The sequence below is a fragment of the Alexandromys fortis genome, unplaced genomic scaffold (assembly GCF_014885135.2).
Source record: "Alexandromys fortis isolate MF-2015 unplaced genomic scaffold, M_Fortis_MF-2015_v1.1 scaffold_125, whole genome shotgun sequence".
In the NCBI taxonomy this organism is placed as follows: domain Eukaryota; kingdom Metazoa; phylum Chordata; class Mammalia; order Rodentia; family Cricetidae; genus Alexandromys; species Alexandromys fortis.
Genome location: NW_026068026.1, coordinates 1,615,111 through 1,628,129, shown reverse-complemented (window position 1 = coordinate 1,628,129; position 13,019 = coordinate 1,615,111).

The window sequence follows — 13,019 nt, the reverse complement described above, 5'->3', positions numbered from 1 at the left end:
AACTAATATATTTATCTTTAGTAGACTGTACGTCTCATTGATCTCACGGAGAACAAAAGCTTTGAAGACACAGATTGGAGGCTGAAACTGATGGGCAATGGGGTGGGGAGGATGCTTGCTAGGGAGCAGGAGTGATTGTCTTTGTGGGTGTAGTCATTGTTGCAAGGTACTCCAGTAAAGAACCCATGAACCCATGCTTGTTCGTGAAAGCAACCCTAATTAAATTCAGCGCATCACAAACAAACAGGACAAACAAACATGAAAATAGAAGGGGGCTTGTCAAGGAGAAGAAAAATGGATGAGAAAGGACAGTGGGGGTAAATGGACTGAAAACGTCATGTACACATATGAAATTCACAAAGAATAATACAATTTAAAAACAATGACAACAATTCCAGGAGATAGCATTTTTTCCCCTTAAGATCTGCCCTTCCTGTCCTTCCAGGAACTCTTACTTACCTCTCTCCTTTCTCTCCTTCCTTCCCACCGGACACTCATCGCCCTTCTCCCTCCTTGTTTCCTGTGTGTTTTTTTCCTCCTCCTCTCTTTCCCCTGCCCATTCGTCCCTGCATAACAGCTTTATGCTCTCTCCCTTAACTGACCATCCTGCCCTCTCGTGCTTCCATTTGGTTATATGAAAATGCCTCTTGGCAAAGTCTCTCCTTCAGATACACGGGGGCCCTTGCACAAAGCGCCTGGAAAATTAATTCCATGTACATTTTAGGAAATCTTGCTCACAGCTGAATTTTTCCATTAGAAACGGTTTCAAAGGCTACGGAAAGAAACCACAGCCAAATGAGGCAAAGTTTAAGCGAGAAAACATGTGTGGTACATTAAGCCGAGTGACAGGAATGGGGTTACATTTTCAGAGCAGCCGCGAAGTTCTACGAACGCCCTTCAACTGAAACAAGGGTATTTTCGTTTTTAACTCAAGAAATAATCAGCCTGCCAAGGCAGAATTCACAAAAATAAAATCCACATTTAGTTTGAAAAATAATTAAAGCTCAACATCATAAATGGTTAGTAATCGGGAGCCACATGTGTGAAAACAAGTTGAAGCGCGTGTGCTAACCGTGAGAGTGTGCAACTATAGCTTACCCTTGACTGTGATGTTTCTTTCGACTGACATGTACTTCTTTCCCCATTCTGGCAACAACCATTTTCTACTGAATTTTTTATATGGCTTCTCTACAAATTTTTCATAAGTAATAGAGGATTAATAGCAATGAACCACTGAAAAAATTACCTAATCTTCTACTACATAAAATAATAAATACTACGTAGATATAATTTTAGCAAATAGCTATTTTCACGGCACTGCCAATTTCAGAAGAATCTGTATACATAGCCTTGTTTCACAGGGTAGTAGCTCCATATTTCTTTGAGAGAAATAAAAGGGTGTACCCTGTTGCTAAAATAGCTCAGAAAGAAAGAGGGACGTTGACAGGACTTGGCAGATGCTGTGATACCATGAGTGGCCATTTTGGCTTTGCCCACTGTAATCATGGGTTTTCTCAGTCAAGCAAGACGGAACTGATGTGAAATAGTAATGTGATCTCCAATGATTTCTGCTAACAAAAAGACCCTCAAGAGGAGGGAGTAACGGGGAAAGCTGCAAACATAGCTTATCCTATGGCCATCTTGCCTCTCTGCTATCCTACAATGGTCAGCCATGGAACACAACTTCCTTTAGAACAACCTCTCCAACTTCTACTTCCCAGCCAAGCAGCTTGACGTGGAAGACTGACGCACACAGCGGAGATGCCTCCTCAGCTGAGACTTCCAGTGAGAGTTCCTTTTGAACCATGTTCTGAAATGTCACAGGGGCTGGGGATGTTGAGACAGGTTCCAGTAGCAATAAATAAAAATAAACAAGTAAGTAGGGAAGTAAATAAATTTTGCTGGAGTGGAGCTAAAAAAAATTCTTTGCGGAAGTCAGAACACCTTTGAGAAGGCACAGGCTGTGTGTGTGTGGGGGGGGTGGATATCATTCTCAAACATAGAGTACTGCTACTAGATAAGACCACACACAAAATAGATGTGGGACAAGTGTCGACTATTAGCTGTCTCTGTTTTTGATAAGACACTGGGTAGTCATGACAATCGTTATGCTATTTTACTTTTTCTATTTTAAATTATTTTTTCAAAGTAGTATGTCTTTAAAATCAAATAATATTTTAAAGCCCCGAACCTAAAACAAACAAACATTCCATGACATTCTGACCTTTTCGGTCACCAGGGGCAGTCCTTTAAAACTCATTTAATGGGTAGTATTTTTCTTATACACATAATATTTCAATCCTAGTTTTTTAAGCTTCATATTGGTGTATGAGGTCCTTCTTTCTATGTGTTGCTTGTATTGGTCAATGAATAAAGAAACTGCTTTGGGCCTGATGATAGGACAGAACTTAGGTAGGCGAGGTAAACTAAATGGCATGCTGGGAGAAAGAAGGATGGAGAAGAGGAACATCATGGAGCCGCCAGAGACAGACATGCCAAATCTTTCCTGGTAAGCCACTGCCACGTGCCAATGTACAGATCAATGGAAATGGGTTAAATTAAGATGTAAGAATTAGTCAATAGGAAACTAGAACTAATGGGCCAAGCAGCGATTTAATTAATACAGTTTCTGTGTGGTTATTTCAGAGCTAAGCTAGCCAGGAAGCCGGGATAAACAAGCAGCCCTCTTCTTACAACATATTACTTATTGCTTTTAATTAGGGCATCTGAGAATTTTGATCATTTCTCCTCTACTCTTCAGATGCAATTTCATCACAGTTTTTGACTAAGTTAAATTTCTAGTCTCTCTCAGAGACTTTATATATTAACTAATGCATTCATAATGTATTTTTAAGACTCAGTCAGAATTTGGCTTGACTTACTGAAAGCAGAGTGACTTCCAGGATGATGTATGGCCCTCAGTTTGATGTTAGTAGTCACTGGTGACCTGTGATATAGGCATATCACAGAAGTTTGCAGAGTAGTGATATACTTCTACAATGTTTAACCTCAAATATATTCACTAAATAAACTTGCCCCAATTAATTACTATTTTCCTAAAGTTTAAATAAAAACTAATAATTTCTTATTTATATAATTAAACAAGAATTGCACTCTGTTGTATAATTATTCTAAGGCATGTACTCAGTTTTCTTGTTATAATTGCTAATTAATTCCCCATAATTATAACTTTCAATTTAATGTGTTAGCTTGTTTTTCCACACATAATCAATAAAATACCCTTGGTAACATTTTCAGCACAGTGCTAAATATATTTGTGAATTTGAATGATGTTCCATAATGTCATGGAGTACAAGGACAAAATTCAACTCAGGAATTTGACAGGAAAAAAAATAATCTTCTGTCTTCTATAAAAATATGTTCAAATAAATAAAAAGAACACAAAAGAAATTTAGGGGAGACTTACAGAATTAAGAAAAATAGGTGGATGCTTGCATTGCAATGGATGGTTATTGTTTAAAATCTAACTTTTAAAAATGTAAAAAGCAAAAAACATATAGGGAGAACGGAACTAATGAGTTAAGAAGTTATCGTTGAGGCTGAAGGTGTAGGAGAGGGCTTGGCTGCATACCCAAGGAACTAGGTTCAAACTCCAAACTACCAAGAAAAAATGAGATGAGGGAGAGATGGGAGAGAGGAGAAAAAAGGAGAGAAGAGAGAAGGGGAGGGGAGGGGAGGAGAAAAGAATGGGGAGGGGAATGGAAAAAGTGGAAAAAGAAGGGAAGGAAGAAAGAGAATTTGTGAACTTGAGGACAAGAATGATAAAAATGTGGGTTTTCTGCCCTATGGAATGACCATTTTTAAAAGGTTGATAGTGACTGAAGTTGGGCCATTTTTATATATAATATTTTTCTAATTTTACATATGTTTGACATTATCCTTAATAAAGATCTTAAAATTATATTCTGTGATTATTTTTTAATTATAGCTGCACATTTTCTCCTAAAATATCTTTATTCTGTGTTCATATCAGAATGAGAGTTATGCTAAATACAGTTTTCTAGATTGGCAATTGTTTTCTCCTAACAGAATTGCAGTCTGGTGCAGGCAGGCTTGGAATGTTCTTTCCTTTGACCTCCCCCTCCTGAGTGGTGAGAAAACAGTCATATATGCAGTCACATCTTGAAGCTATTCTTATTCTCACCCTTTAAGATGTGTCCCTACTTATGTATTTGTGGGTGGAAAGGGCACATGCCTACGTACCATAGAGTGCATATAGAAGTCAGAGACTGTGCATAGTTAAACTCTTCATGGCCCTCATAGGGAAAGTGGCAGCAATTAATTGTAGGAGGAGTTTTTCTTTGGACTGCCAGTCAGTTCCCAAATAGCCACATAGAGACTTAATATTAATTATAAATGCTTGGCAGATATCTTAGATTTTATAACTTAAATTAACCCATATTTTTTACCTACCCTCTGCCACGTGGCAGTACCTTCTTTCAGCATGGCATGTTCATCTCCTGCTTCTTCTGCCGCCCTTGGGAGACTCCTCCCCTCTTCTTCCATCCACACACTTTCTTCTTATCTGCAAGTCAGTCCCACTAACCTCTATCTGTCCAGCGCCTGGCCAGTCAGCTCTCTATGAAGCAATGAGTGTGATACATATTTACAGTGTGCAAAGACTGCATCACAGCAATGACTGCACTTGTTGCACAGTTATTCTAAAACCTTTACTCAGCTCTCAGTATAATGATTTTAGCACTTTGAAAACGTGGTTGTATTCCACACATTCAACTTAAACGCGTCCTGTGAGTTTGTTCCCACTTCTTTTCCCTGTATCAGCGCCTTTCCTCAGACACCAGTGACCTCTGGCTGTCATTCTTTTCTGCTCTACAAAGCTGACTGGGAAACTGTCTGTGGGAAGATGGAACTGTCAGTTCTCAGCCCAGGCCAATCAGGGAGCCGGCCGGCGGTCTCGCTGGTGAGACTGAGATATAGGCATCGGCTCACTGCTAAGATTGAGATACAGGCATCAGCCAGGCATCTCTTTAAGAAAATTCAGTTCTTCAGAGGAAGCACCTGTCTCCTGCTGGGGGCAGACTCAAGGCTCATTACATCATTCTGGTGATGACCAGGCTGATCTTCCTGCTCAATATGCAAACGTCTACCTACTTTCTCCTCACTGCCCGTCCAGTATCTCACTCATAAAACAATTTGGTGCTCTCCCTTCCTTCCCATCACATTTGGCTAGATCGTTGGGAGTGGTAAATTTTGAATCCCTGATTAATGGGAATGCACTGCCGCAGACGTAAGAAGCCAATCAAACCAAATTATTAATGTGTTTAATTGAAGACATTAAAGCACTCCTGCGTGACTCTCAGGAGGGCCGGAAAAATCAGGTGGCAAATATGGCTACCAGGTCTTAAGTAGCCTATAGGCGTGATCTTGAGCAAGCCCCAAGGAGGGACTGACCTTTGGTGGGCTTTCTCAGGGGCAGGGTTTGAAGAGGGGAGGGGCCACTGCTTGGAGCAATGAGGGAAGAGTGAGGCCTGACAGTAGAATCGACCTCCAAGCTGGAGATCCCAAACAGGCACCGACTGACCAATCGGTGCCTAGGGGTAGGTCTAATGCTCACCTTACTGGTGTCCTTCATCCCAAGACTCAGGCACTTGATCACTTGGTTCCCAGATGGTGTAGTTTGGAGGACATACAGGAGTTTTGAATAAAGACCCATATATTACACTGACAGCCAAGACGTGGAACTTGTAGGTTACAGGCTGACTCTGGTTCCAGCTCAACTCCTCAGCTTCCTGGCCAGCTGGAAAGCAAGGGGCGGTGGTGCAATCAAGGTCCAGGCACAGGGAAGAGAGTATGGGGGGGGGGGTAATGCCTTCTGCACCATGCTGGGATGCATTCCTTGAACAAATGATATCTTTGGCTCCTTCACGTTGTCTCAGCCACAGGAAAAAAAAATCCCCCAAGGTATCATCCTGTCTAGGTTCTCAAACTGCAATCGTGATGTTCCCAGGAAAGAATAACTACTTCTTCCCATGACAATATTCAGACACTAATCTGCTAAGTGGTAAGAAAAACCACAAAGCTTGAGAGTTTAAAGGATTTCCTGTAGCTGTTTTATCGTGAAGTTGATCAATGAATTCCAATAATATTCACCTTTGTAGTGGGCAATGATAGTATTTGATAGATTAAGACATTCCAATGTTTTTTTAATAATAAAGCCTCCGTGTAAGAGCAAGAGCAGTACAGCATTGCTTTCTGAACACTCAAGCCAACAGAGCTCACTGTCAATAGAAGCAGCACCCTCCTTCTCCTCACCGCTATTGCGACCCTGCATATGCCTATCTAGCTCGCGTGAAGACGGAGCCCATGCGAGTCTGGGTGACGGAGAACTTGGCTTTCCAGCCAGTGAACATCACCAAGACACAAGAGGAGGACAGTAACAGGGGGTGAGTGCTCTAAGCCCTACTTGGCTTGTAAAAAAACGTGGGAACAAACAGAGGAAGGGTGGCTTCTAAGGCGGTACACAGCCTGAGAGTAGTGAAGGGCGGGGCATGGAGAGGGCACAGGTGGCGCTCAGGTGAGAACTGGAAAGGAAAGTGTGAGCGACCTTGGGGTCCTCACTGCTTCTTGAGAGCTTCGCATATTTGTTCCCTCTCTGTGTGATCTTGCTGTAGTAGGAACATAGGCTAATTTAAACAACCCTTTCCATAAGACATGCATCATTTTTACCACCATTTTTAAGGCATTAAAGTGGAAAAACAGGACAAAAGTACTATTTAAAATGCTATTTTGCTATAGTTTATATGGATGCATTATCTGACATGCGGTCTCTGGATCCCAGTAGATGCTAATTGAAGTGAATCTCCATATGCATCGATGTGTTTAGCAAAAATCATGAATGCATCCACCCATGAGATACTTTTTCCATTGCTAATAACAATCCTCATTATTTTGTTCTGTGAATTCATCTGAAAACTGGCTGGATTTCCGACTGGGAATGTCAAGAATCAATCCAAGTGTCACTGTGTGGACCAGCGACCCAATGACTGACACATTCCGTTCATTCCCAGCAGACTTCAATTGACTCCAGAATATGATTCCAGTCCTTCACAGGGCACTGAACTATAGACAAGACAATTGCAGCTGGAAAATGCTGTGTTTTTCTTTGCTCTAAATAATACCGGGGTTTAGTATAAAAGTTGAGATCACTCTAAGAGTAGATATCATTCCATATCTCTAAAAAAATATCTCGGAACCAAATGAGGAATGAAAAAGAACTACTATTTATTAGAGGCTTGCTTATTTTATAACATTAATATACATTATTGTATTGTTTAAAAATTATTTTATGTGTATGCCTATATGTACACATGTGCATGAGATTCATGACTGGTACTTGTGGAGCTGAGAAGGGGGTGCCAGACCCCTTGAGAGCAGGGTTAAAGACAGTTGTCAGCTACCACTTGGGTGCTAAGGGATCAACTTGAAGCTCTCTTCAAGAACAGCAAGAACAGCAACACTGACCCCTCTCTCCCACCTCCAAACTACTGTGTTCTAACCTCCCATTTAACTCTGTATTCATGCCAAGGAATCTGGACATACTCAACCTTTTTTAATCTTAAAAATATCAAATGGATGCTTGGTATATGCCAACAAACACCCCTGCATATAAAAATGAGAAAGGTCACCAAGGTCATTGCTCTTGAGGAAGCCACACTTTAGTGAATGCATAAACAAAAGGATGAAGACATAAACATGTGAGAATAGCATGCTACACTGAAAAACAAATCCTCGGTGCAGCCCCTGGCAGGTAAGCAAGATTGAAAGAGGGAAACCTCAGAGTGGGACGCTGATTATGTCTGAAGTATAGAGGGCAAGAGGCGGAGTGGCAATGTGAGAGGAAGCCCAGCAGGGGTGTTTGGGTTCAATAAAAGGCAGAAGAGGAGTGTGGAGTAGGATGCCATCCGTGGGCACTGGCTGGATGTGGACTAGAAGCCTGCAGGAGTGACAGCAGACAGGGCAGCTCAGGGGTGATGTGGAGGTAGCTAGGCAGGTAGAGATTCTTAGCAGCAAGGGTGAAAAGAGGCTAGTAATGATTGTACTGTGGCAGAGCTGTCAGGGATGTAAGAAGAAATGTTTAAGACGTTTAGGCGTTCTTACATATACATGTATGTGCATATAATATCTATTAAAGAGAAGGGAAATGATAAAATTATGTTAAAATATTAAAAAACAAATGAAATAACTTAAGAAGTTTAAGTGTGGGATTCTTGTGATTTTACAGGACAGGGGATGAGAGAGGATGGGGCTAATGGCAAGGTTTCTGGTTTCAGCTGGAAAACGGAATGGGAAGCACTCATCCTGTCTACCTCAGACTAGGAAGAGAAGCAGAATTCGGCGGGAGGGATGTTGGTGCTAAGCATCTGGTAACGGGAGTGCTGGCTACAAGGATCTGGGGGCTGATGCTCAGAATCACCTTGCTTCCCATCTTAATCAGTCTGGAAGGAAGGGCAAGGAGGACAGGACAGTGAGACCGCCTGACTACCTGGGGACAGGAAGGAGAGAGTGCCTGAAGAACACATGCACTAACTGACCTGAGAACTGGAAAGCAAGCCAAAGAAAAGAGGTTCAGAGCTTCCAGAGGGGTGGAGACTGCTGGGAAAGCATTGGGGTTTAGAGCCAGTGGCTAGGAATGTTGGGAGGGGTGAGTGTTAAATGTTACTGAGTGAGAAAGCCCAGCAACCCCAGGAAACAGCTCCAGGGGCTCCACAGGGCAGGGCAGGAAAACACAGAGGTGAGAAAAGGAAGTGAGTGCAGACACAGGCTGACCTCCGAGACTAGCCTGTGAGGCCATAGTGGTGGGGCTAGCACAAAAGGTCTACTCCTTCTGTTTGTTTCCATGTGAAAAACATGGGTGATTTGTAATGCTAGAAGAGGAAAACCAAGAGAGCAGAAACAGAAACACAGAAAGCATAAATAAAAATAAGTGAGGTGAGCAAGAAAGGAGCCAGTGAACAGGGAAGATGCGCTTGTCTCGGGGCCACTGTGGCATCAAAGCAGAAGAAACCTATCCTGTATTTACTTGGTTCTGAAGGAACATGGAAGGAGAAAAAAATGGGAAGGGGGTAGTAATAAAATTAGCTTTGTGGGGAAAAAAAGGTATAAGACAGTTACTGGAGCTGGACATAATCAAAACGGGGTTCATTATCAAATTAAAGAAAGGAAAGATCTCCAATTTCATATACATGTCTAACTTAATTGCCTCATAAAGTTTCCATAAAGTCATTTTGTGTCTTTCTCACCAGTGCCTGCTAAGTCTGAGCCGCAAGCAAGTCTGTGTTTCCTCAGTTTTCTGTTCTAGAGGGCAGCCGGATTCTCTGGAGGCAGAGCTTGTTGCTTAGCCAGATTCAGCTTTCAAACATCCTCAGAAAAATGACCCAGTGAGCTAGCTCACTTCCAATCACCAAATGCTGCTGCCAGGGAAAGCACCAAAGCCAAGAACACAAAGGGGAGGGAGCCACACTTCCTGCCCCTCCTCCCCCCACACTCCTGCTTTCCTTCATTGATATGCTCTGAATTTATCAGTTGCTGCCATAGAGGTTGACACCAAGAAGAAGGGAGCATGCCCTTGTACAAAGCAGGAAGCACACACAGTTTTGAATGCTGAGGAGAAAGAACTTGGAGGAAGAGGATGTGTGCATCCACTGGGGAGGAAGACGATGTGGTCCAGCTCCTGTGCATCCACTGGGGAGGAAGATGGTGTGATTCACCTCATGTGCATCTACTCTTCAGGTCTGCATTCCAAGGAATCAGACTGACAATTTCATGAAGGGTTCTGATTTAACTGCTTATTCATAGAAACACTTAAAGGGGGATGATGAAGAATACTGAAGGGTTGTATTAATTTACCTTAGAACAAAGAAGAACCATGCCAATATACAAGGTAGTCACAAATCTTTATATAAAGATTGTGTCAAAAATGGTTGCCCAAAATTCCCAATCAGTTTTTGACCAACTATAAAGGATGTCTCTCAAATTGCTCTAGCTGGAATGGGTGCAGTGACTCCTAAGCCCAGTACAGACTTCATTCGGTGAGGTCTAAGGAGAGAAATCAAGCAATGAGAGTAAGTTGGTGCCTTGCTCAGTTCACCAAGCAGATAGAAAACATCTCCAAGGGTATAGAAGTCTGAAGCAGAGAGGAACAAGGGGCACTCAAAGGTTTCCTGGTGACAGCCAATGGTTTCAAGTCCAGTTAGCAAATGCACTGGATTTGAAGTGAGAATCCTTGTGTGTTTCCAATGAGGTAAGAGTTTGCCCGTGAGACTGTAAACATGCCATTTGAGTTTTCTACATTAAACTAGAGTCAGTATTTCAAGAATAAATTGTAGACTGGTGAGGGCTTCAAACAAGATACCAAGTCCTAAGGCACTGTGTTAGCTGGAAAATGTTTAAAAAGGTAGATTTTAAAGTGATTCTTATGAGACTTAAACATACGACATCATATTAGAACCTTAGCAAACAGTATTTTAGAAAAAAAAAAGACAATGATGACAACATCACTATGTGGCTGAAAGGTAACGGGCACAAACTCAAAGAGACTGAGCAAAAACCGAACTCAAAGAAAACCTTGCTAACAATGCGGAGGCTAACACTGTGACATGTTCTCAGGACCAAGTAGAAAGGGTGGGACAGAAAAGAACAAAACTAAGTCGGGGCTCCAGATTTGATCACTGCCTAGTTGATAGGGCCTTTAGACAAAAGCTGTAGTACAAACTGTTAAGGTCTCCTGGGCTGACCTTCAGGTTCTGTCTCAAGGGTGGGGTGGTATGTTGTCTTCAGCTATTATCCCTACTGTATTCAATCCAAGGACACCCTTCACCCCACTTACTTAATATCCCCATCATAAATTGGCACATTAAATTTTACTCATAACAAGGATTAAGCATACAAATACCGTATCATTTCTACCTCCCTCACCACCAAAAAATGGAAATTTTAAGGAACATGCTGTGTTCACAGAGAAGGGAAGAGATGGGCTGCTCAGAATGCCTGTGCACACAGAAATGGCCAGCCTTCAGTGTACACAGCTCATCAACAGCTGTCAGATGCCAGCTCAGCAACTCTATGCATTCCAGCACTGGGGATCTAGCCTCGGGTGTATATGTATGTGCTGATGCAATGGCCTTTTCAGAAAGCCCTGGTCATTATAGAAAAAGACAGAAATTCAAATGTCTCTAGGTTGGAAAAGTGAATGATAGAAAATATCAACACAGTGAGAATGTAATTATATCAAATGAGAATTAAGATTTTGATGTGTTGCTATAGGAAAGTCTTGAAGACATGACATGAAGTGACAATATTAGCATGTGTATGTGTGTGTGTATCTGTGAAAGGGGAGCTGAGAAGTTAACGAGTAGCTGTGGGGGAGCCCCCGAGAGGACTGAAGATGGAGGAGAGCTTCCTGCAGGAGAGAAAGGGCAGAAAACGTCCTCCTTTTGAACTGTCACACCATAGAAGCCAGTGTTTAAGAAACTGTTTCCTCAGAGGGGTGGTGATGGCACAGGTCTTTAATCCCAGCACTAGGGAGGCAGAGGCAGGTGGATCTCTGTGAGTTCGAGGCCAGCTCTGGTCTACAGAGAGAGCTCCAGGACAGGTTCCAAAGCTACAGAGTAAACTCTCTCTCAAAAGAGAGAGAGAGAGAGAGAGAGAGAGAGAGAGAGAGAGAGAGAGAGAGAGAAAACTGGATGCTAGAGGGCACTCATTTTCTAGACCTTTCTAGAGTTGGCTAAGGCTAGGTAGACAGACCTAAGACAGTGAGGGGAAGACAGAAGGAGAAAGAGGTGGGGAATGTGGGTTTCAAGTAGAACAGGTTGCTTTCCCATCAAAAAATAAAGATGATTTAAGATTTATTTGGTTTCAAGTAAGCCATTTCGTTTTATGGTCTTTTAAAAACTGGGTGCAGATTTTATTTCTTGCTTTCTTTAAAATATTTATTTGGCACTGTTTTCATCTAAGGTTCAAAGTAGCCAGCCCACATAGACTCCCTTGAAATAGAAGCTGTTTACAGTTGTTACATCCCATGGCTTAGAGAACTGGCTTGGCTGTGGAAGGGGTCTCTGTGGATCTGTGAAACTGAGGACCCTCTCAAGTGGTGCCCGATCTAACTAACCCACAGAGTGGTGTGGGCACCAGTCTTTTAAAATCGCCTCCCCTCCCCCCGTATGGCTAAACTGTAACAAAGTTTTAGAGAAATTTTCTTCTCTTAAATCACATTTTCTAGGCTTCATGTGGATGGGACTATTTTCAAAATCGAATGAGTGAGAACTATGTTTGAACAGCTTTCCAGTGCAGACTGTAGAAACCAAAGGTCACATCTGTTGGGTTTGCCTTGGGAGGGTGGCCCACAGTGCATTCTCCCCACTCGTGTTATGAGAAGCCCCTCCTGGCTGTGTATTCATGCACAGGTAGAGAAGACACAGATGGACGACATCAAGACAGGGCAGTGTGTGGCTGGAGCACAAGTCGCCCCACTGTTCAGGAAGACGTTCAGGCTGTTCACTTCGTTTGCTCCACAATAGTTATAAGGAAGTTAGAAATGAGTCACACGATGGAGCACAGCACAATGGAGAATCTCTTTAGGTACCAGAGACCGGCATGGTGTCTTTGCCTCCTCACACACTAGCAATGGCAATAATTTACTATAGCCACACGCAGCAATGTGGACTGGCCTTAGTAACACAGCATCAAATGCAAAGAGAAGGTCTCAGAAGAACTGCACAGCTTTAATGCTTTTTAAACATTTTTTCCAAACAAAGCTGCATAATATTTTATTTACACACACACTCACTCTCTCTCTCACACACACACACACCATGAAACTGTGGCAGAAAGCAAAAGAAGGCTACTCATGGAATTCAAGATGGCCATTTCCTCTAGAAAAGGGGTGAGGAGAGGGGAAATTGGTGGCACACAGGTTGCGGAAGGGAGTCTTTATGTCCCAGCCCTGTATCTGGGGCACACAATTTTTTTTTTGGCATTCA